This window comes from Nansenia antarctica (assembly GCF_963989245.1).
Source record: "Nansenia antarctica genome assembly, chromosome: 4".
Taxonomy (NCBI): Eukaryota; Metazoa; Chordata; class Actinopteri; order Argentiniformes; family Microstomatidae; genus Nansenia; species Nansenia antarctica.
The window spans coordinates 12618866-12642584 of record NC_137689.1 but is presented as its reverse complement, the minus strand read 5'-3'; positions in this window follow the sequence as shown (position 1 = coordinate 12642584).

Genomic DNA, 23719 nt, shown 5'->3' with positions numbered 1-23719 from the left:
GTGTGTGTGTGTGTGTGTGTGATTAGGAATAAATATAATAATAATAGTGTGTGTGTGTGTGTGTGTGTGTGTGTGTGTGCATTTAAGATCCAATAAACTCTGAAAGTCAGTAACTCACAAACTGCAGAATGTAAACATAACACAAGTAAATATGAGCGGTTGGAAACAAACTGTAAATATGTTCTGATTTGGCCCAAGGACTAAGCTTGCAGGTAAGGAAAATTGACAAAGTTTTACTGGAATTTACAACCAATTTGCTACCATGCTGACTCTCTTTCCTTAGCAATAATAACGCCTGTCTCTCACCCAACTTGCCCTTGTTTTCATTTGAATGTGATCCTATGGACAAAAGGATGCTATTTCGTCAGTGGACCAGTTTAAAAACACAAGCTGACTAAGAAGAATGAGTAATAGACAGCCATGTCATTGATTCCCTTTTTAGAAGTGGCAACGCTCTTCGCTAGCCTTTGAGGAGAGAGAGAGAGAGTCAGACAGAGCAAGAGGGGGGTGAGAGATAGAAAAAGAAAAAGAGAGGGAGAGAAGGGAGAGAGAGAGCGAGGGGGTGAGAACCACAGCCAGTCTGCATGCACCATGTCCGTTTGACTCCTAGAGCTCATCTTTCACTCCCAGTGAGTCTTTAGAGAAAGATCATGTCCGGAGTCACTTTGTCACTGATCCGATGAGACCTGTCTGGCAGAGAGAGAGAGAGAGAGAGAGAGAGAGAGAGAGAGAGAGAGAGAGAGAGAGAGAGAGAGAGAGAGAGAGAGAGAGAGAGAGATAGAGAGAAAGGAATGGGAGGGAAAAAAGCAGGTAATGCAGTATTGAGCAGCACCTGCATTCAGCGTCCAATCCATCTCTTAAACACAAACTGAGTGAGGGGCTCTTAATATCTGAGGGAATGCATTGGGACCCAAGGCAGAGGAGGGGAGGGGGGGGGGGGCTCTTGAGATAGTCTATGAGTGATGTGCAAGATTGTGTATCTATGTATCTGCCTCCATATACTATACTACTACAAATACTACTTTTATTACCCTCCTACACACCTTTCAGAACAGCTCTAATGGTTGGGACTTGATGGTTAGTGGTCTATCTGTAGATTCCTATGGAAACTGACAGTGACAAAATTTTGTGTGTGAGTGACTGACCCCTTCTTGACATAGGATGAGAAAAAAATGGGAAAGGTAAAGGTAATTTCTTATTGCTTGGATCATGTTCTTTTCAGTTGATTTAGAGCAAAAGGATAACATGGTAACATTGTAGGCTCTCTCTGACAAATTCCAAGTGTCTCAGATGTTTTTATTGACGGTTTACTTTTATATTTCAGCCATGTGGCATATCATTAGATGCCACAGACGTTTGCGGTCTAAAGCTGAAGCACAGAAAACCTGCTGTGTTGTTAGGGAGCATGTTATAGAGAGGAGGTGGGGGAGATGGTGCAGCAAGACCTGTCAGTTTGAGTTGAGATAAAAAAGTCTAAATGTTAATGTTTTCTCCCTGACGGATTTGAAGAAATATACCATCTCTATTACCCATAAGCTAGGTGGGCCATCACTTTGCACTTCCAGCATTCAGCATCAAAAGCCAAAGAACTGGGAACAGCATAGTGTGCTCACTGAGGACTGAAGTTATTGTGTTGCCATGTCTAGATCTTTCACTCATGGTGTCAGTAGATGTTCAAATATATCTAAATGATATTCTTGTATTCTGTCATTAACATCGCCATCTGCTAATATAAAGTTGCTTCACATGGAGACAAGGAATAGTTAACTGTTTCATGCTGCTTACCAGAATTCTAGCTACTAGGCACACAATATAAAAGCTGGATCAAACACAAAGGGTGTGGTCAGAAGCTAGATTAAGAAGCAGCCATTTTCCTGGAAGAGCACAGGGCCGCAAGCCACAGTGCAGACTAATATGAACCAAACGCATCGGGCCCCCCTTCCACCAGACTTTCTGAAACCCAAATCTTCAGATCCGAGCAGTCCCCTGCCTGCCCAATGCATAGCCCCTGGCTTATTTGTTATTTTTGGAAACTGCCCTGGGTGGAAAATTTTGCTTTCTTTATTTTTGTTGTAGCAGCTGAGCAATTCAAGTAGGCTTGGGGGATATAATTTGGCCCCCCTACTCCCCCCACATAAAAGTCTGGCTGCAGATGCACAGTATTAGCACACATACGTGGAGCCTACTTTAGGGTTTCTGCTCTAGTTTAACTTTTCATACAGTTGTTCTATTTAAGAAAAAAATACTGTTTAGAAATCTGAAGCTTTCTGTGAAATATCCACACTCCAAAACAGTTTTTGTGTATCCAGGATATTTAAAGACCCCTGCATTAATACATTTAGAAAGTGGTACCAATAAGCAAATAAAGGCAGTTAAACACATTAGGTCTTGATTCTTCATTGTGGGTACAACGCAAGCTTTATGAAGGTATTGGATTCGTCATACAACGACAATGGGACTACAGGCACTGCATAGTGCACAGGGACAATAATATGTTTTACCTTTAAGTACTTCCAACATTTTACTGATGCTATAAATATACATTCCGTCCTTCACGATGTTCTCAAATTGCTATAATGCTTTTATTCTTTATTCAGAGATGTAAAATGTAAGTGTAGATATATAATTTAAAACCCATTATACTTAACTGACATCTCCACAGATTTGGTTTGGGAAGTGTTGAGTTTAGATTTCATAGTAAAAATAACTTTGACCCTTTTTCATAACCTCTGCAACAATGATAATGCTTATATCCCGAATAATTCTTACTGTACATTATTTAAAGATACACTTCAAGTTTAATTGGCTGTTTACCAATTATAGTCATGGACAAAAATATTGGCAGCCTGCACTTCTGTCAGATAATGCACCACTTCTCTCTTCACTTCATTTATTTTGTTTGCATTGGAGCAACACAATAAAGTAGAGAAAAAAAAGAAAGAAAAAAAGCCAAATCTGATATCATTCCACACAGAACTCCAAAAATGGACTGGACAAAATGATTGGCACCTTTTCAAAATTGTAAGAAATAATTGTATTTCAAGCATGTAATGCTCCTTTAATTTGTATTTAAACTTACACAAGTTAGGGGTGGGCCTGAAGAGAGAAGTTGGGTTCCCTTTCGCCAAATCCTGAACCCTACCCTCGTCCGGGACTTCCACAAGCCCGGTGGGCCGCCCGAAGGCGCCCGTCAGGGGGGTACAGTCACTCACAGTACAGTCAGTAATCTGCAACGTTAGTGGTAGAAAGAGAGAAGTGTTGTGTGGTTTGGAATTCTGCTGCTGTCACAGTATGGCAGGGTTACTCACAGCCAGGTAGTTGTCTTGGGATCTCTGAAAAATGTGTTGTTGATGTATAATTTGTCCAAAACCAGCTGGACCTGATTGACAACAATCAATTGATGTTGTTGGTGAATTGGATATACAGTAGTGATTTCCTGGGGATATTGTTCATTGAGCACTCTGTTCCTTTCAGTTCCCTTGCTCTTTGAAGCACCGCCACTTTCATCTTGTAATGGGTAAGCATCGCAGCAAGCAATTGGCCGTGGTTTGTTGGGTAGATTTTTTCCAAAGCGTTTTCCAAAACCTCCATTGTAGTTTGTTTCATTTTCCACAGCGATCTTCAGCGACTCTATATCGGCCATTACCCCGGGGAGTAGGTCAAGTCTTTTTTTTGTTCGTTCATGCTCGCCAGTAGCTTGCTGTGGAATTTTAAAAATGTGATTGGGAAATCCTCTTCCATAATTTCTCTGTTGTTGTGTTTGGTAGGCCTTGCCTCTTCTGTTTCGTGGAGGATAGTTCTTGTCTCGTGCGTTTAGTTTTTTGACTCAGCATCAGTGTTGGGCACGTTACTTTAAAAAAGTAATTAGTTATAGTTACTAGTTACTTGTCCAAAAAAGTAACTGAGTTAGTAACTGAATTACTTCTTTATAAAAGTAACTAGCTACTAGGGAAAGTAACTATTGCGTTACTTTTTAACACAGTGCAGTGGGCTAGCCGTGGTCAGCCAAATGTGACAAGGAAAAGCTTACCCACTGCCAGATTAGAAGATAAATGTTCCATCTAGGGGACCAAAGTGTCCCTATCAGGAAGAAAATAATTTGGATTTGCAGGGAACTTTTCATATTTATTGCACTTCAACAGACCACAACTGGTATACAGTACATACTGTACTTCAAGTATTTTCTTCATTACAAAAGTAAACATTTAACAATATGAAGTGCTTTTAAATCTTTGTTGTGTAAATTAAATAAATCAAACTGTCACACAACTTCAACTGGTAGACAGACTGTAACTTCAAGTATTTTCAACACAACAAAAGTAAACAGTTAAACAATATGACGTGCTTTTAAAGTAGTACTGAAATCCATCCATACACTCCTTCCTAACACTCATCCATCCATGCATGCATTCATTCATCCAGCCAACCCAGTCATCTAACCATCCTAGCCATTAAACCAGTGATTGTATCTTAAAAGCAGAAGCTTTTCAAACTTCTGGTCAGAGAGCCTGTTCCTCTTTGGAGTGAAGACGAGCTTCCCCAGGCTAAACAGTCTCTCTACGGGGGCGCTGGATGGAGTGGCTGCATTGTATTTGAGTGAAATTTTCTTTATCCGTGGAAATCCATTAAGAGTGTCCATCCCTTGTCCTCCTGATTTGAGATAATCCATAACTTCACTTTCAGCAGTAGCAGAGGGGTCATCCTCATCCTCAAAGGAAAAGAACTCCTCTATGGCTGAGTCAGTGAGTGTTGGTGTGCTGGTAGTACCTGTTTGCTGGTCTTCGTCTTGGACACTTTTCCGGCACTCTGCCAGCAGACTTGCCTTGGCCTTATCCTTCCTGTCCTGTGTCCGCAGCCAACGTAGTTTAAACCTGGGCAGAGTCACAGCAGCCAAGACAGCATTGTTGCTTTCCAGCACCTCTGCAAATCTTGTTTTGATTGCCTGAAATGATACATAATGCAAAGAGCATATTATACTGACTGTCTTACACACACACACACAAACAAACACACACACACACACACACACACTAATAGCATTACACATTAACCATATTTAAAAACTTTTCATAATGTATGGATGCATTTAATGTATTTAAAGATAAATACTAGTTCTTACCTTGACAACTGCCTCTGGGAGGTCAACAAGGATTTGCAGGCCACTCTTCAGTTCCAGGGTCTTGAACATCAGTGTCTCGAGCGTGGGTAGGAGTGTGCCATGGAAACAGTGGTCTTCTCCCTGAAGAATGTCTAAGGCCACTGTTAGTGGCTTCATTACACTACAGTACTCCCATATGAACTGATGCTCTCGTTCAGTGATGGCTTTCAACCCGAACTTGGAGGAGATGGTGTTCAGCTCGACTATAGGGATCTCACAGATTCGAACAAGGGCATCATAGAACGAGTTCCATCTTGTAGTGCAAGGGACTAGCAGCTTCCTTGCGATGACATCATCCACGGTCTCTGCGGCCACCGTTGAACGGCTAGCCTTGTTCCATAAGCCTGTGCATTTTGTCGTAGCACTTCTGTATATTGCTTTTGCTTCTGGTCTTGACAGTAGCCACTTGTCAACATCAGTACATGAAACCAGGTTTAATGTGTGCGATGCACATCTCTGATGTGGCGGCAAAGTAATCACAGCATCATCACCAACACTGTTTTGCAAGACATCATTAATGTTCATAAAAGTCACCTCATCCTCATCCTCCCCAGAGTCATCCTCCTTGGCTGGCTGGTACATTTTGAAGGCCTTGACGAAATTAGAGCCATTATCCGTGACAGTTGATGTTATTTTGTGGGATATGCCATAGGATGAGTGAATGTAGTCAAGTTCAGTTGCAATACTGTCGTGAGTATGACGGCCCTTGAATCGTCTGCATGCCAGGGCTGCTTTCCTTCGTTCCATGCTATGTGGATGAATCCAATGCACGGTCACGCCAAGATAGCTTTTATTATGTGCAGTCCAAATGTCTGCAGTTGTAGAGACATATTCTAACTCTTCAAATTTATTTTGGAGCTCGGCATTCATTTTGGCGTACTCGGCGTCTATATATTTAGAAAACGTCTTTCTGCATGGCGGACCGGCCCCTCCTCTCGCCGGTATTTTGGCAATTAGGGCTCTGAAGGAGTCAGAATCAACTGTTGATAACGGAAGCATGTTCTCAACAACATACCTGCCTATCATTCCGTTCAGTTCAGTCTGTGTCACAAGTTTTTGTGGAGCTGACGCAGAAAAATCCAGCTTTAGCTGCTTGGACGGCGTGGCTCCGTGTCCTTCTTTGTTAGCGGAGCTCACGTTTGCCACACCTGGCCTGCTATCATCATCAACGGTTTTAGCCACTAGTTTTGTAGAAGCGTGTGCCGTTGAGAGATGCTTCATCAGGTTAGAGTTGCTTACAATGGACGTGGACAAACGTTTAGCTCCGGGACATAAAGTACACATCACATGTACGTTTTTACATTTTACCTCAATGAAGTTGAAATAGTGCCTGTATTTCCACCGTGAAAACGCCACGTTCACCTCAGAACACTCGGGACTCGCCATTGCTCTCTGATAGTTTGAGTGTGTGTGTGGTGCTGTGCGCGCGTGTGGTTTGTGTGTAGAAACATCCGCACAACACTGAACTATGGTTGGCTCTACCATACCCAATCATGATCACTTAAGCGGTTGTCTCGCCCCTCCCCTCCCCAGCAATCAAAAACACCGTTGCAGCTGTGACTGAGGTCGGATGACAATGAGAAGCTTCAGTAAAGTAACTAGTAACGCGCCGCATTGAATTACCGGTAACGATAACGGCGTTACAACGATGAAAATAGTAATCATTTAGATTACCCGTTACTGAAAAAAGTAACGTCGTTAGTAACGCCGTTTATTCTAACGCCGTTATTCACATCACTGCTCAGCATGTCATTACATTGATCAATGAAACGTTCTAGCTCAGCTATCTATTCTAGTTTGTTGTTTGTTTGTTTGAATTTGATGGCTAGTTTTCCATGTATCAAACAATATCCATAAGATGCTTTGTTTCAGCACGACATAGCTGCCATACCTGTCACATGACTCCAACAAGCTGGAAGGTCAGTTTAGAGGCATCCCTTCAAGCTTTTTCAGCATATTGACTGTGTCAGAGAGTTAAGCCTGGTACACACATAAAGATAATCTGGCCGATTTTGGCCCGATTTCCCCCCTTCTGACCAAGGACAGCAAACGCCCGATTATCGGATGGCTCTAAAGATTATCCTACAAGATTATCCTGTGGTGTGAGGTGTGTTAAGAGTACATTTCTCCCGACAATCTGCTTGGAAAATGGTCGGGGCCGACGATCGTAAATATTAAACGTGTTCAATATTTACGATCAAAAGTCTTCTTGTCTGTGGTCAAAACTCTCGAGTCCGATTGTGACGTGGAATGGAATGTAGCCAATCAAGAAGCGAGCTGACTGACGTGTCTTCTTCTTTTCGTTCTTCAGCACTTTATTTCCCCTGTAGCACATGGCTGCCTCTACAGGTCAGTCAGGGTACTACTACCCTGATCACTGATCATTATCTTCATGTGTGGGGTCTCTCTCAGATAAAAAATCTCTTAAGATTTAGAAAATCCTTATATGTGTACCAGGCTTAAAGGGCCTTTCCTTGATCCCTAAATCCACAGTTAGGATTTTGCCTGTTTATAGCATTCCTGTTTGTTAGTTTACTGTATGCAGTCTGATAGCTGTTTGTTGTGTATGCTATCCTTTGGAGGCCTGAGCTGTACAGATCACAGCTCTCTGATTCTGGCCTCTAGTGACACTCTGAACTCTCTTGTTCTCCAGGATGTCATGGGTCTGCTGAGGCCCATGTAGGTCAAGAAGGGCCTGGTATTCCTCCAGCTGGAACTAGCAGAACATGATGCCACGATGCCAAGAACATGATCTTGAGGCATCATTTATAGATACTGTATGTATCAGCTAACTAAAAAGAAGGATATCGTGTGTGTCCTTTGTTTACGGGTGAACACTACAATTCAGTTAGATGACTGTTAGACAATTCTTGAGGATGAGAATGTATTTTTGGTACTTCACTATTCAGTGTGTTGTATGTATGTAAACCATCACAATGTCATAAGCCTCGGGGCAGTTCTAATTAATAAGTTAGAATGGCTAAATGAATCCCTTCTTATGTAGGTTACGTATAGTTTTCTATTAAAGATTAAAATGAAACAAACAAAACTAATTAATTTATAACACATTGTTTTCTGTCATCCCTAAAATGAGAATGAGAACGAGTTCACCCGCAAGGCCACGCTCATGTAGTTTTCTCCTGCTTGCCATTTTAAAAGAACACATCTGCTTAGCTTAAAGGGTGATTTTCTCTCTATCCATAATCAGGTTTGGTCCCTAGGTGCCCACAATAAACATTGGTTCATAATTAGCTACACTATGATTTGCTCATTTTGACTAAAACAGTATCTAGTCTCAGCTTGCTATGATAATGCAATATGGTTAATCTTGAAATGCAGTAAAACACAGGTCCTTAAATGTCTCACTCACTCTAGTAATAGACTACAATGGAGAGGCCTAATGTGAAGTGATGATGGCTTTTCTAGACATTCTTCAATGGGGCCAGGGATAGGGAAAACGTTGTCTGCCCTACATTCCCTCATCATACTGTATGTCTAACCCTAACCCAGTAACTCTATTCTGGGGGACCAAACACCATTGACCAAACTGGGGGTTTAGTGGGAGAGCTAAGTATTCTCTCACACAGTACAGCTCTTGCAAAACAGGAGATTTGCCCCCAGCTGCCTCGTCTGACACCCCGAATCAGGTTCAACTCATGTTTTGTTAAAGGCCTAAAACTGTTCCAAGAGGCATATAGCAAATGGCTTCCAAAAAAGAACAGTGCATTTATCATGAGTAATGTACTTTAAAATTATCTGGATGGGTTACTTTGTCAAAAATAAGTCTCCTGTGATAGAATAGCATACTGAGGCGGTGCAGTCATTAACAATCGTCTGCAGAGAACACCATGGGTTTGGCAAATATAACGTGCACTCTGCACTGATATACATGTACAGAATATATCCCAATGATTAATATTTGTCTTCCGTAATTTACATGAAATCCATTACATTCATTTGCTTATTATGCAAATGGTTGGCAAAGTGATTTTGTTCAACAAATGCTCAGTAGCATCGTTTTCCCTTTCGCTGAGCTCGAGCTTCTCATTCACATTCTCCCGGCTAACTCATCCTGACAGAGAGAGCAGGGCTCGACACAAAAATAATGTCACTTTACGCTGTGAAAATAATGTTTCATTCCAAATCATGTTAGAGAAAACATACAACCCCTCCTGAAAGGGCAGATGCAAGGCTGTGTTGACTGGCCTGCTGGACTCCATAGAGAATAGCGCATCACCTCCACTTGAGAAACAAACAATGGCATATTGGAATTTTAAATGAAGGTTAAATAAGATGATTGCGGCGATGTGCATTTTGATGAGGGCTCCCATGGTGCACGCTGACGTGACCTTATTCTCCAAAGGACGCGCTCTGCAGCCACATTCTAATTGGCTGCTGGATGACGTCCAGGTACTTTTCATTAAGTGACTGTGACATACAGCAGATCTATCATGGTTAACCAGACAGAACGCAGTATGATCAATGATGCAAAACTGATTGAGAAACGGTTCGGGTCGTAACAAAGTGACAATAATTCAATAGAATATTAGACATTATGTATATACTATATATATACACTATATAATATGAGTGCTGTCATAAATCATCAAAGCAGAAAGGGATTAAATGGAAAATTAAAAATAGTGAATGAGTGTTTAAAATGCATAATTATAGACATTTCCCAGCTAGGCAGTCTGAGGTCATTTTTACAGGTTGGGGAAAGTAAGCTAATGGGCCGCAGTTAAGAAAGTCAACATACTGAGTCAGGACCATATGGGACGGACCCTGCCCCCTCAAAGGACTGCATATGTTTAGGCAGTGCACTTTCCGTGAATGCTATCCACCCTCCCCCCCTCCCCATCCAGGAAAGGTTGCTCTGGTCACCCTCCAATCAGGAAGTGGATGATGTATGACTGGGAATTCCTGTGGTATAAGTTCCACACATTAATAACAGTCCAAACACTGGTCCTAGCAAAAGAGAAGGGAAAAAAAAATCTAACCAAAACCACATGGAAAATATTTTTCTTTCCCCCTTCAAGTGATACCTCTATGGGCTTCAGAGTCCAAATGCTCTGCATATTTAAACCAGTGTTTAGATTTTTTTTGAATTAAAATAAGGGCATACACCTTGCCTCGGGAAGCCCACACTCTCATACAATTTATTACGAGATCTGGGCACAGTTCTACCCTAGCACATGGTGGTCTTTGGGGTTGGGGTAAATGGATACTGTCCTATTGTTTATCTGGAATTGGAACTTTAAGGTTTAAAATGGTCTTTTATGATGATTTTAACCCTAATTGTCACTTGTTTCATCTTCAGCTGCCAAACAGGTTACAACAAATTTATCCAATACCGACTTTCCAAAAGTCAAGATACAAGAATATTAAGATTTGACATTCATGAGTAGAAGATTGAGAATTCAGGGAACATTTATTTCACATCCCAGTAACATATCAAAAACACAGGTCACACAATGCCATTTTATAGTCCGTTTTTTCATCCTCTATAAGACTTAAACTGTTAATTCTTCCTGCCCTTTTCCTGTTCCTAGACATTATGATTTTTCCAGAGAATTGGAAATATCCAATGATGGCCGTCTTTAATATTTAATTTCATGCTCCAAGACATCCCAATGTCTCGCCAACTGGATAGGGAAAAGGGACAGAGAATGGAACTATCGTACTTGCCTTGTTTAACCCCATCAAGTTTAATTAATACACACACACACCGCCACCGCCTCTCTCTCTCTCTCTCTCTCTCTCTCTCTCTCTCTCTCTCTCTCTCTCTCTCTCTCTCTCTCTCTCTCTCTCTCTCCCTCTCTCTCTCCCCCTCTCTCTCTCTCTCTCTCTCTCCCTCCCTCTCTCTTTCTATCAAGCACAGCACACACAAACACACATGCATTTTCCGAAGTGTGTCGGCCGAGATTGATGTCGGGAATGGAAATGACAAACAACTCAATCGTATTTCTGCTTTCTGCTCTCTCCCTGGCGAGAGAGAGAGCGCTCTAGCATGGTGCTTGTATAGTGACCTTCACATAAACAGGAAAATGTGCTAATCCTTGGACTCCTCCCCAGTGGAGCTGTGCGAAAGGGCATATTTCAAGATTCAAGGCTCAATGTTGTCAAGTTGTGTTGATGGAGGACGATTTAAGGACATCAGAGCGATGGCCCCCGTAGTGGCTGTAAGAGGGCCACTGGACTGGCTCTGAAAAATTTACATTTATTAAATAATCTCAAATTCCTTCTACTGGGGGTTCTACAGTAGTGGATAAAAGGGCACATGAACTGGCAACATAAATAATGGCCTTTTCAGAATCACTCCTGTGCTGTAAATCTCCGACAGAGCCTTGGGCAGGTGTTTACAAGTGAAACCAATACAGTTAATAAAACATACACTGTTTTCCATTCTCAGCATGATGATTACTTGATTGTTCTCATTTCTCAACCTTGAATTTAAAATATTTCAGAAAGGTAAATCCCATGTTTCTCATTGAGTGATATTCAATCAGAGTAAAGGTCTGTTTTGAATCTAGAAACCCTGCATGCAGAAGCAGCTAGCTGAGAGTAAAACTATCACAGGACTTTTACACCTTTTATTCATGTGAACAAAAATAATCCAGTTTTGTGTCCAATTGATGGATTTACCCTGGAGAATAAGAGCCTAGACCCTAGAGCCTATAACCAACTAGCGTTTTAAAGAACTCCCACTAAGCAATCCCCTCAGCAGCATTCGTATGTATGACCTTGTCATTGCGAGAGAACCCATTTAGCAGCTGACCTCACACCCGCCCCGCAGAGCAGCACAGAGACCATCACTGTTTGTCTTTCGCTCAGTTGAGTTCACATCAGACAGATAGCGGCATATCAGAAGTTTCTGCTCAACGCAGCAGGGGGTACCATGGTGGGATCAGTCCCTGAGCTGGGTGTCAGGACTACGCCAAAACTCAAACACACTCCGATGGCAGAGATATCACATACCTCTCTCCAACAAGAGAGAAAAAAGTTGCATTTTATTTGACAAAAAAAAAATGGTACATTTATATTTTACATTGTTGGGATTTATATTTAGCTTCATATTTTGTTATTAAACATTTTTATTTATTATTTGTTAATGTTTTAGATATCAATAAGTCAGACAGTTTTACCATTGATGAGCAATGCATTTTTTAATGAAGTACCTTTTGTTTTAGAAATATATTTAGATATTGAAACCAAAACTGAATAATATATATATACTGAATAATATTACTGACTCATTTTGTTTTGATATAAAAACAATGATGAACCAGCTTGCCATAGTATCATCCTTGAGGAAACATCCTTGAGGAAATATCCATATTCACTCTGACTTTGATAATTCCCTCCCCCGATTCTCATAATCCCAGACATCATCCCAACCACGGGAAATTATTAACTAACTCTCTGGGCTAGTTGGCTTTTAGAGGGAGCCATGGGGTCTCCTGCTCTATCTGTCACACATGCAGAGGACAGATGTTTCCTCAGAGGTCTGGCTCCACCACCTTGCCCATGAGCTTGGCCTGGCACATGCCACGTTTCTGCTAATGCATGCAGCTCTCACTCCCCTCTGTAACATTAAGGTTGTTAGGGTGGAGGTCCCATATTTAATCAATAATACGAAATACTTAACCATTGCGGTGAGTACTAAAGATAGTTAGTCTACATCACAGGACAGAACAATGATCACATTTACTCAGAAATGCTTTGTGACTACTTTTTATCTACATTTATATCCTAACATTGTTTGGATTTGAAATTGACTGACACTATGTTGTTTTTTTAGATTGTCCTTAGTATTGTAAAGCATTAGGCGGAGTGTAGGAACAAACATTAATTAATACAATCCCCATGAATTGCATTTTGTAAAATAGAGGAACTACTTCTGAAAGGGAGTGGTGGCATGTAATAATCAAAATTTGCTTGGTGCCGTGGGTTTAGTGGTTAGAGGCCAAACTGAGAGAGCCTCCCCTCAGTTTCATACTTTCTGATTATATTAACTTGCACAGAGCAATATTCCACTTACCCTTGTTGTCTCTTTGCCATTTATATTGATTTGTGTTTAAATAGGGTTGTTAGTATGCTAGCTGTTATAAAATATTACACAACATTACGATTAAAGAGATAACCCCTGAAGATAGCCTCATCTACCAAGGTGTTTTCGATGACAAACTCTAACCTTTTTAACATTTTCTGGGAGAGGATGCGAGTGACCTTGTTAACATTTCTGGAGTAATTAATTAATCCACACGAGTGCTGAATCTCTGCCCATTCCTGCCAGCACAGCTCTCACTGCCCCAAAGTGAGTGATATATGGAGTGTCTGAGAAATGTGGCCCCCTGTCAGACTCCTAGGTCACCAGCAAGGGGCCAGTCTGACAGCAGTTGGCTAAAGGCTTAATGAGGGGAATTTTTCTATGGTAGAGTCCATATGCTTTCTTTGAAGAGACCATCACTTTATCCTTTGTCAGTGACAAAGGATAAAATGATGGAAGGAATCTGGTGCCATGTTTGACAGTAATCGTTTTTTTTCTTCTTATTTTATCACTTTATTATTCTTCATACTTTGTTTAGATCTTCAAAACAAGCCAAAAGAGAGAGATGTAACAACAACAAAAAGAGTTTTGATGAATTGCCACCTTGTCTGCAGGGCACAATGGTCAAGCTGTTGATTCAGAGCTTTTGCCTGTGAAATTTTTGGCCTCGTCGATCAAGAGCATACATAAAAAGGCTATGCAGAAAAAGTGAGAGACTATGTTAGCCTGCTTGTCATTCTGCACACAGGGGGCTCCAATTTGCATGTGCAAAAAAGAGTGAAATGGAAGCAAAGTCAGCCATCTTTACCTTAATATTTCTAATATACACATTGAGAAATAATCCAATGGCAGTTTAGAATACAGCGTCTAGCGTTTCCATGATATGGAAATGCAATTTCAAACCTCAGAATGCAGATTGAGTCAGGTGAGGGTGAGTGTGTTATGGGATTGGACCTCTGATCTCCCTGGCAACAGGCTGGACCCTCAGCTCTGATTGGGCTCAGATGGACTCTCAAACCCTTGTTCCCACTTCAAACACCGCCCAGTGCCCTCACCAGATGACACCAGATACCCTGGAAACCAACATGTCATACATTTGTACAATAAGTGAACCCCCCTGTCTGACATTTTTCACTTGCCAAAACAAGTACATTTGTCTGGATATAAAGACTGAATGTTATTTAAATCGTCGTGAAATAAAGCTATATACCCTGCAATTTACATACAGTATATAAAAATAAATAAAAAATAAATAGCATGTTGTATGTGATCCTGACTAAGATGTAAAATGTACTTCTACTACTAGAAACGAGATTGGCAGAAAGAATGAATCTCATTTATTTTCACTTCTTTATTGGGGACTCAGTATTCAGACACTGCATATGGGCAGAACAAAGAATGCAAAAACAAAAACAACAAAGGCCATTGGTATAAACATAAAAGTGCTTTAAACCTTCTTATAATATAACACAATAGACATAGTTCTGTTATTGGGACCGAAAATGAAAGAAAAAAAAAAGATAATGTGCAACTCTAGTCAGTTATGATTATTTCCACTGTGCGATTCCCTTTTTTTTATGAAGAAGTCATGGATCGTGGATGCCGTCCGAGGTCGCAGATGGCATCCGAGCAGAGAGGAGTGTTGCAATGCACTTATATGTAAGGCAAAAGGTGTAATAACGCCCCATGAGATACGTCAAACAAACAGGAAGTCAAATGCCATCTTGGGGATGTAATAGAATTGTACATCAGTTCAAATGACTCATAGTGTGTTCCCCATATATGAAATGTGTACTGTCTTTGTTCTGTACTGTATAAGATTGACAATAAAACAGTTAATTCCATTGGTCATTATCTGTTCTTAATACGTGAAGAGATGAAAAGGTTAAGATGCTTGAAATAAGAAATTCTGACTTTGACAAAGAAGTTGTACTTGTCAGTGTTGATCAAACAGCTTTATAATTCTGGTAATTCTAGTTTCAAACACTAGTGAAGTTACTCAGAACCAGTAATAAAATATCAGTAACAAATTATAATAATAATAATAATAAATATAATATCTTATTAATTAATTAAGGGCAAAAAAGCTTGAAACAAGTGAAATGCTCTAAGATAAAAACTGCCTGTTAAGAACGTTCGGAGAAGGAGAAAAACCTACATAGAAACAGATGCAAAATAAAAAACAAAATAAAAGTCAGCAATGCTCAGGACCTTAGTTTTTAGTGAGCATCACAAAAATACATAACAAAGAAGAACCATCTACACACAAAACAATACATATAATTAAAATACTCAGCTAGGATCTAATGCGTATGATTGTTTTTTTTTTTAAACTGATTTTATTCTGGGTTTTACAGATATGACCTGGTAGGGCATTCCATTCAACTAGAAGAAATATCTTGTCAGACAAAAAACTAGCATATACGTCCTTGATTTAAGATATTTCATCTTACTTGTAGTGCCCCTACTTTCTCTCTGACACACTCACAGGAGAAAGCTTGGGATTGGAGGAAGCCCTCAAACTACAACTCTGTCTTTCATTGCTTTCTTCATTCTCCAGAACCGGCCATGTATCTTCATTTGACTAAATAGGTGCAAATTGCATCCCCCAGTAAGCAGCACTGATAAATTGACGCTATTGTCTAAACAGCTGCATCCGTAATGTGAGTTGTTGCACCCGCATAAAGCCTCACATAGTGATCGATTTAGACACAGGCAATTTAATATACATAAAAACACTGAGTGAGGTGCTGTAATGTATGCTTATGAAATTTTATGACAGGAATTTGACTGATTACTGCTGGTCTAACAGACACACAAGTCCATAGAAAATCTGGAATGGAATAGAATACAAAACAAACTAAACTTGATAGTCTACTGGTGTGCTGGAAAATTACATCTTATTTTCTGGTACATTCATATTCTCAGCACCTTCAGTATTCTGATGGAGCATAGATATGTGATGTGGGTGATTGTGTCCTTTTCTTAGTGGTCCAAAATGGATGGTTCATTGAAACTATAACATTAGCTAAGCTACCGCTGGGATTTTGAGTTCAGCAGAGTGACAGCTGCAGGGAAGAAGCTATTTGTGAGCCTGCTGGTGCGGGAACGTAGGCTCCTATACAGCCTCCGGGATGGGAGAAGGGCAAACAATTTGTGGCTGGGGTGAGAGAGGTGTCCCTATTGATGACTCGCGCCCTCTGCAAACACCGTTTGTGCAGGAGGTCCTCCATGGGGGGCCCACCCGCTGTGCCGACGGACCACGATGCCGAGGGACCACGATGCCGACAGTTTATTAGCGGATTTCTGCGAGAGCTGACAAGACGGTACATGTGGGAAAACTAGGGTTAGGGTTAGGTGCTAGGGTGCTACGGTTAAGGTTAGGGTTGGGGTTAGGGGTAGGGTTAGGGTTAGGGATAGGATTAGGGTTAGCGTTAGACATGCCAGCATGTACCAAGTCGACGTAGCACCTAACCCTAACCGTAGTTTTCCCCACATGTACCGTCTTCCCACATGTACCGTAACAGAGAAGCGGAGAGCATTCACATGCAGGGAGGGCTGTCGGCACAACGGTCCGTCGGCATATTGATGCGGCACCCTCCATGGCAGGGAGTTGGGCACCAGTGATGTACTGGGCGGTTTTTACCACCTGTTGCAGCGCCTTCCGGTAGGAGGCAGAGCAGCTGCCATACGACACTGTGATGCAGTTAAAATGCTCTCGATGGTGCACCAATGAAAGTTGGCCAGAATGACCAGCGTTTTCAGTCTCTTCAGGAGGTATAGACACTGCTGTGTCTTTTTGACCAGGGTGGAGGAGTTGAGGGTCCAAGAGAGGTCCTCTGAGATGTGGACACCAAGGAACTTGAAGCTGGAGACGCACTCCACCTTCATCCCATTGATGTAGCTTTACTAGCTCACGTCGTATTTTGCTGGGTATTTTACTGCAGTTTCACCACAAGTATTCTTTGCTAGACACAAGATGATATAACTAACCATATTCTGGAAATATAATGTTAAAATTAGTTTGGTTATAGTCAACACTGATCATAACTTGTGTGAGTTAGAGCTACAGTGCCTCCGGAAAGTATTCAGACCAATTCACTTTTTGTTGTGTTTTAGACTCAATTTAAAATGTGTTAAATTAAAACATTTGCCATCAATCCACACACAAAGTGAAAACTAGTTTTTTGAAATTTCTGCACATTTAAAAAAATTGAAATACAGAAAAATCTCTTGACACTCTTAAATTAGCTAAAATACAAAAATGACATCAAGAAATCACTTAATAAATTGAATTGAGTCCATCTTAATGCAAGGATAATAGTTCTAACATCGCCCTGTCCTGAGATACGGAGGCAGGTAACGATGCAGACAAACTGCTGGAGCTCCGCCACATTGCAGACTACATGACCCGCAACATCAAGGCCACGGCCCAGTCCGTCGGGAAAGGTGATGAGCCTCTCCGTGATGGGCCAAAGAGTCCTCTTACTGAACAAGTGCAAGATTACAGCCCTCTAACAGAATGACATCCTCAATGGTCCCATCGACACGGCTGTTCGAGGTGAATCTCGAGGATCTGAAGATAAGAGTCAAGTCAAGAGGCAAAGACAAGGAGGTCTACACCAATGTCCTTGTCTCAAGGACTGACTACTCAGGTTGTGACCATGAGACCCTCTCCTCCCTCTCCTCCACATTTCAAGTTGCTCTCGGCAACCCAGTCGCCTAGGGCCAAGGACTGGTCTGGCCCAGACCAGTGACCTCAGCGGAGACACGTTTCACAGCCATCCCCTTCCCCCAGTTCACCTGGGCAGGCCTCTCTGGGCAAGCCATTCCCAGAACCAGATCTCAAGCTCCTCTCAAGCTGAGCTTTTGAACAGTGGTTCGCTGGATGAAATGGCATGCTTGCTGCGTCCCTTTATTGGAATAGGGATAGGCAGGGCTATGTCCTTGCAAGCGTCAGTGGCATGTACCAGGCATGATTGAATAGGGGTCTTTAGTGAAAGGTACACAGGACAATGTGTCCCACAATGAGAGGTCTCCCTCATCTCCATCAGAGAACGTGGGTTACATTTGTAACCTTTAGTTTTACTGTTGTGGTGGATAGCAGAAGTCTTAATATTCAAACTTTTGGCACAAATTCGTCTGCCACCACAGTGGCATTTTGTGGATGCAGCCGTATAAGCAATTTTGATCTGATGATTTGGTTCTATTTTCTGTTCTTTCATGATGTAAGGTTGTAAATAAGAAGTCCTAAGAGTTGGACAGAAGACTGAATAGGGAAAACATAAACTTAGGTGGAGTCAGCAGAACTGTGGGTGATTTGAGTGCACCTATGAAATGTTAGAGGGACAGGGTGTCATCCATCCCACACTGACCCTGCTGAACCTGCAAGAACCCTGGCTGTAGCACCATGCTTCGTCCCTGCATGGAGAAAACATCAGTCCTACACACTGTACTGCTGGGGTGTCTGGATCAGAGAACATACGCAAAGAGAGGATTGTGCACCCAAACTGAGGTCATCTACCAGGGTTGAGGTCAAATTCATGTGATTAATTGATATTCAGTTACTTAATTGAGAACTTCACCAAGAAGAAGAATGGGTATTTCTTCATTCAGAAACGTCATGTCAATAATTCTCGCTGAATTTACTGAATTAAAACTGAATTGACCCCAACCCTGTCAACAACACAAGACATCATCATACAGTACAAATAACTGTAAGAAGCATCAAGCAATTATGAAACGTAGCTAAAACAGGTACTGAACATGTACTGGTGTTATGAATTGTGACTCATTTTTTAATATCTGTATTGTGAATTGTATAGGGGACCAAAATAAACATTCTCAATCAATCAATCAATGTATGAGTCATAATGCACATGCAGGTGAGAGAGTGGTTAGAGGTCTGTCCAACCTAGAGATTCTATCTTGCATTAGGCCTGCAGGCCCATTGATTGGGGATAGCCTACTAGTGTTTGGCAACAAATAGGGAGCTATAGGCTTTGGGATTTTTGGGAGGCTTTGGGATACATTTGGATTTTCAATATACAGTATAATGCCATTACAGTGAGTGCATACATTTTTCAGTATATATGGTCCCAGCAGGAATCGAACCCACAACCTAAGACACAGAGGACCGTATTTGCCTTGGAATTGCTTTGGGATTTTCATTAGGAGGGCTTTTAACTTGGATTGGACCATTTCATTCTTAGGTTATGGGATTTTGTGCACAATTACTTTTCAAGGTCACAAGCCAAGTCTGGTAGGACTAAGGTTTTTGGTACATGCAGTATTTCTCTTTTTTATTATGATTCCACATACCGTATATACAGTTTTATTATGATTTAAACTCCAAATGTTTGGAGTATAAAGCCAAAAGAATGCTTCACCATCCCATTACTCACACTATAGGTGAGGGGAAGAGACCATAACAATGACCTGTTCAATACAGTATGTTTTGATAGAGGACACCATTGTTTATATACAATTTATTGGTTTAGTTCAGTGCTGGAACCGTTTTATTTTGTGCTTTTCTAACGTGGATTGTGCCGATTTCACACTTATTCTGCTTGTTAAACAGCACACAGACTGCTCACAAGAATAAAGGCGAATTTTATTTTTTCTAGAGGGCTCTGCATCACTGTTCACGCAGAGGATGAGGAGAAAAAGGTGTCAAAACAAAAACAAAAAACCCACAGTAGGATAAATGAAAAGCCTAAGAGAAAAAGCTGTGGGCAAAATGTTTTTGATTGATTGGAATATAATGGAAGAATGTCCAAGATATTAATGACCCCCCACTGGCGCAAAAACCACAAACCATTCACATCTATACAGTAAGCTTTAACCTTTCTGTTGCATTGCCGTAACATTTAAGCCGTTATTGCAGGTAAATCGATGCAGTTTCTTTGGAGACCTTTGGACACCTCATAAACGAACAAAACACAACAAGGACTGCCAAATGCTTTAAAAGAGAACTTCAGTTGCTCACCCCTCTTTCATCCTGCCATGGTTTGAGAAGGATGTAAAACATGTTCTCTAGCTGGGGTGGGAAAACTCAATAAGACAATCGATCCCACACTGCCCCCTTGTTCTTTGTCTCCATGCCCTAACACGCAGTTATGATCGCTTTCTCCTTGTTACCTGCTGTGGGAACATACCGTTTTATCAAAACAATATTTTCTACACCAAGTTCTCTGAGGAATTGAGTTGCTCTATTCCTGAAAATACAACAGATTGATATTCAATGCTAGATCTCTGACCATGACCTATGACAGTGAGTAGTGACATATGACCTATGACAGTGAGTAGTGACATAGGAATGGCTGCTGTTAAAGCCCCACTCAGTTATTTCTGCATAGGCCTACTGGATCACCACAAACGTACATGTAAATAATGGAGCAAATACATTTTCACATGCAAAAAGCAATTGAGTTATACTGCATAACTGTAAGGCTCAGGGAATGACATTCCATGAGAGCAGTTTTCATTATTATGAAAATAATATTAAGCCCCTCAAAGTCATTTAGGGCTGTGTGCCTTACTGTAGCCCAGGTGGGATTTGAACTCATGACCTTCCGATCAAAATTACCTTAGCATCTAGAAAAATAAAGTGAAGATCAACAGTGGATACATTCCAGAAGTTACGATTTCCAGTCCTTAATTCTTCCTAATATCATATAGGGGTCTAATTTCCTTGCCATCATTTTAATAAACCATAGACTTTACATCAACTTCAATGAAATTGTTGCAAAATAATGTTTCATCCATAGAACTATCAATCAATCATTCAATCTTTCATGACCGTTATCCATGCCTGTAAAATAGTGATGATTTACTGTAAATTAGAACTGTTACTGTGAATGAACTGCACTACGTTACTGTATAAAGTAATACAGCAATTTGTGCAACATTTTATTTTGATTCTATTGTATCACTTGTAATCTCTGAAGTTTTCAGGAGGATTTACTTGGCAACTTGGCAACCTACATTGCTGATAAAGTACTGTATTTTTTCTTTAAGATGTAGAATTACAGTTACATGGTGTATGTGCTTTTACAGTAATCTGACATCTACAGCTAAAATATGCCAATAAAGTACTACGTTAACTTTCTACAGCCCATCACTTGAGCAGCAACTTGAGGGTTGTGTTCTGGAACATTTGTATTTGTAAAACAAGTAAGCACAATACAAATATGTTCTTAAACCAGTGACACATCTAATTTACTTTGAGCAGGTGGCTAAAATAAAATGAATTAAATGTATGCGGAAGAGGAAATAGCCTATAGCCATTCGAAGTCCATTATCTTCCTGAGCAGAGTACAAATACTGTATGTACATTAATTGTGTTTCTCGTCTTCACGACATTTCCACATTTCTTGATTATGACCTCTGCTGTGGTGGTCTTCGGTGGACGGATTGATTACAGCAAAAAGCACATCCAGACAACATTTTAAAAAAAACATAATTAGGTCCCCAGATGTCTTCACGTTTATCTTAACATAACACATCTATCCTCTCCAATAGTGGATGTTTTCTAAAGTGCGCTGCGTCACCTCTGTGCATTGTCCTCAGCTCACACACAGGTCTACCTACCTGAGTTCAAATAATAGCTTTGCATTATGTGTTTATGCTCTGACAAAAGGAGCCTTTCAAACTTATCAACATATCTCCATTCAATTAACCTGCTGAACCAAGCAGTGATACAGAATCCCTCTGTTTAACCCCACCTCCCCCCAATGGAAGCAGAATATCTTTTGTTTACCTTTGGATGAACTCCAGGGAGCATGAAGCCTCCTCTTGGTACTGAAGATTGCAGTAGCGAAGCTGCCAATGCTGCCACAAAGTTGGAGTGGACCCAGTGGTGTAGTCTACGCAGGACTACGCCGTATACCCACTAGGAAAGGCCAAGGATTTCCATATACCCACTTAAAAATGTGTGAGGATACGTAACAGCGTTTTGTGACAGAACTTTCACTTTCATTCCGTCTGTGTTACGAAGCACTTGAATTTTGGACCATTGAGACGGACTATAGCGTCATACACCATCAAAGGGGGGGAGATGCGACATGAAATATGTCAAAATGCAGCACAGATCAGCCTTATAACATTTAATTTAGATACATATAACGTTAGACAGGGAGCGCATATTTATTTTTTATGGTGTTCCGAAATGAACGATATGAGGCTGGGAGGTAAAAACCACAGTATACCCACTAGAAAAAACTAGACTACACCACTGAGTGGACCGACATCCCCACCTCCTTCTCCATGCTTATCATCCATTTGGCACCAGGTATCGTCTCACCTGAAATCAATCACAATTACATCAAATGTATTTTAGGGAGTTGCTATGTACACGTCGTGGCAGAAGTAAAACAATTCAGACTACCACGCTAATGATTGTGGCGTAGAAAAACTCTAACGCTATTACTTCAATTACGCTAATCTCTGATAATGTAAAATATTATTTTAACCCACCTAATGGCTGCTTTAGTGCCAATAGCTTGTACAGGAATCCACTAAACACACAATCCCATAATCCAATGGGCCTATAGGCTGTTACCGTTATTAGCCGTAAATAACCATGCCTGTATTTTGTTTGCTTAACATTTACTGTAACATTCACTGTTACAAACTGTAACCGTTCTGCGATCCTATCCTTTGGAACCTAACTTACGAGACACACCTCTCAAATGTGAGTTTCTCCACCCCAAACCCACAGTTGGCACATCAGCTAATGTTATGAGCTAATGAGCTAAGGTTCTGAATACTCCTCGGGCAGCAGGGGAGAATTAATTGCAGAAAGGTTTACTTAACTTTGGGAAGGGCGCCGTCTGCACCCTCCCAAGTTCCCCAAAAGGCCTCCTAAATCACAGCCAACGGTGCTCGGGTCTGGACAGCTCCGTTGGCAGTTGGTTGTCTCTCGGGTCTGGACCGCAGCTCGGCAGTTGGCGGCGTACTCCGCTGTAGGGGAGAGGAACGCCACACGTCACCACGTGTGACTCGCCACTGGAACCCACCAGGCTATACAGTATATACGTTCAACGAGAGTATGGAGAAAGGCACTTCACTTTGGGGAGGTTGTTTTGCTTTACACCCTCCCAAATCCCCAATCAGGCGTTCTCTCGTTCAACGCTGCGTGTCCCTCTGGTATCCGGCGGGTATCTGTCTGGTTGCCGTCCGTCTGTCGCCTCCTGTCTTGCTGTACTTGTTCCGGAACCACTCTCCTCTCCTACTGCTGGCCAGCACCTTAAATAGTGAGCAAGAGGAACCGTGCCACTCTCAGTCCCAATCAATGCTAGCAAGCACCAGGTGTGTACAGGGCCGGAGAAGCAACGGAAACACCACTAGTGCACTTCTACAGACAGGGGAAACGTAATAACAATCAAAGGTTCTGTGTGTAAATCAAAAGTAACAGAAGAGACAGTGTAGCTGTCAACAAGGACATGCAATTTATTTTACTTCACCCTGTGACACAATGATATAAAGACATTGAAGAAATTACATTTTCA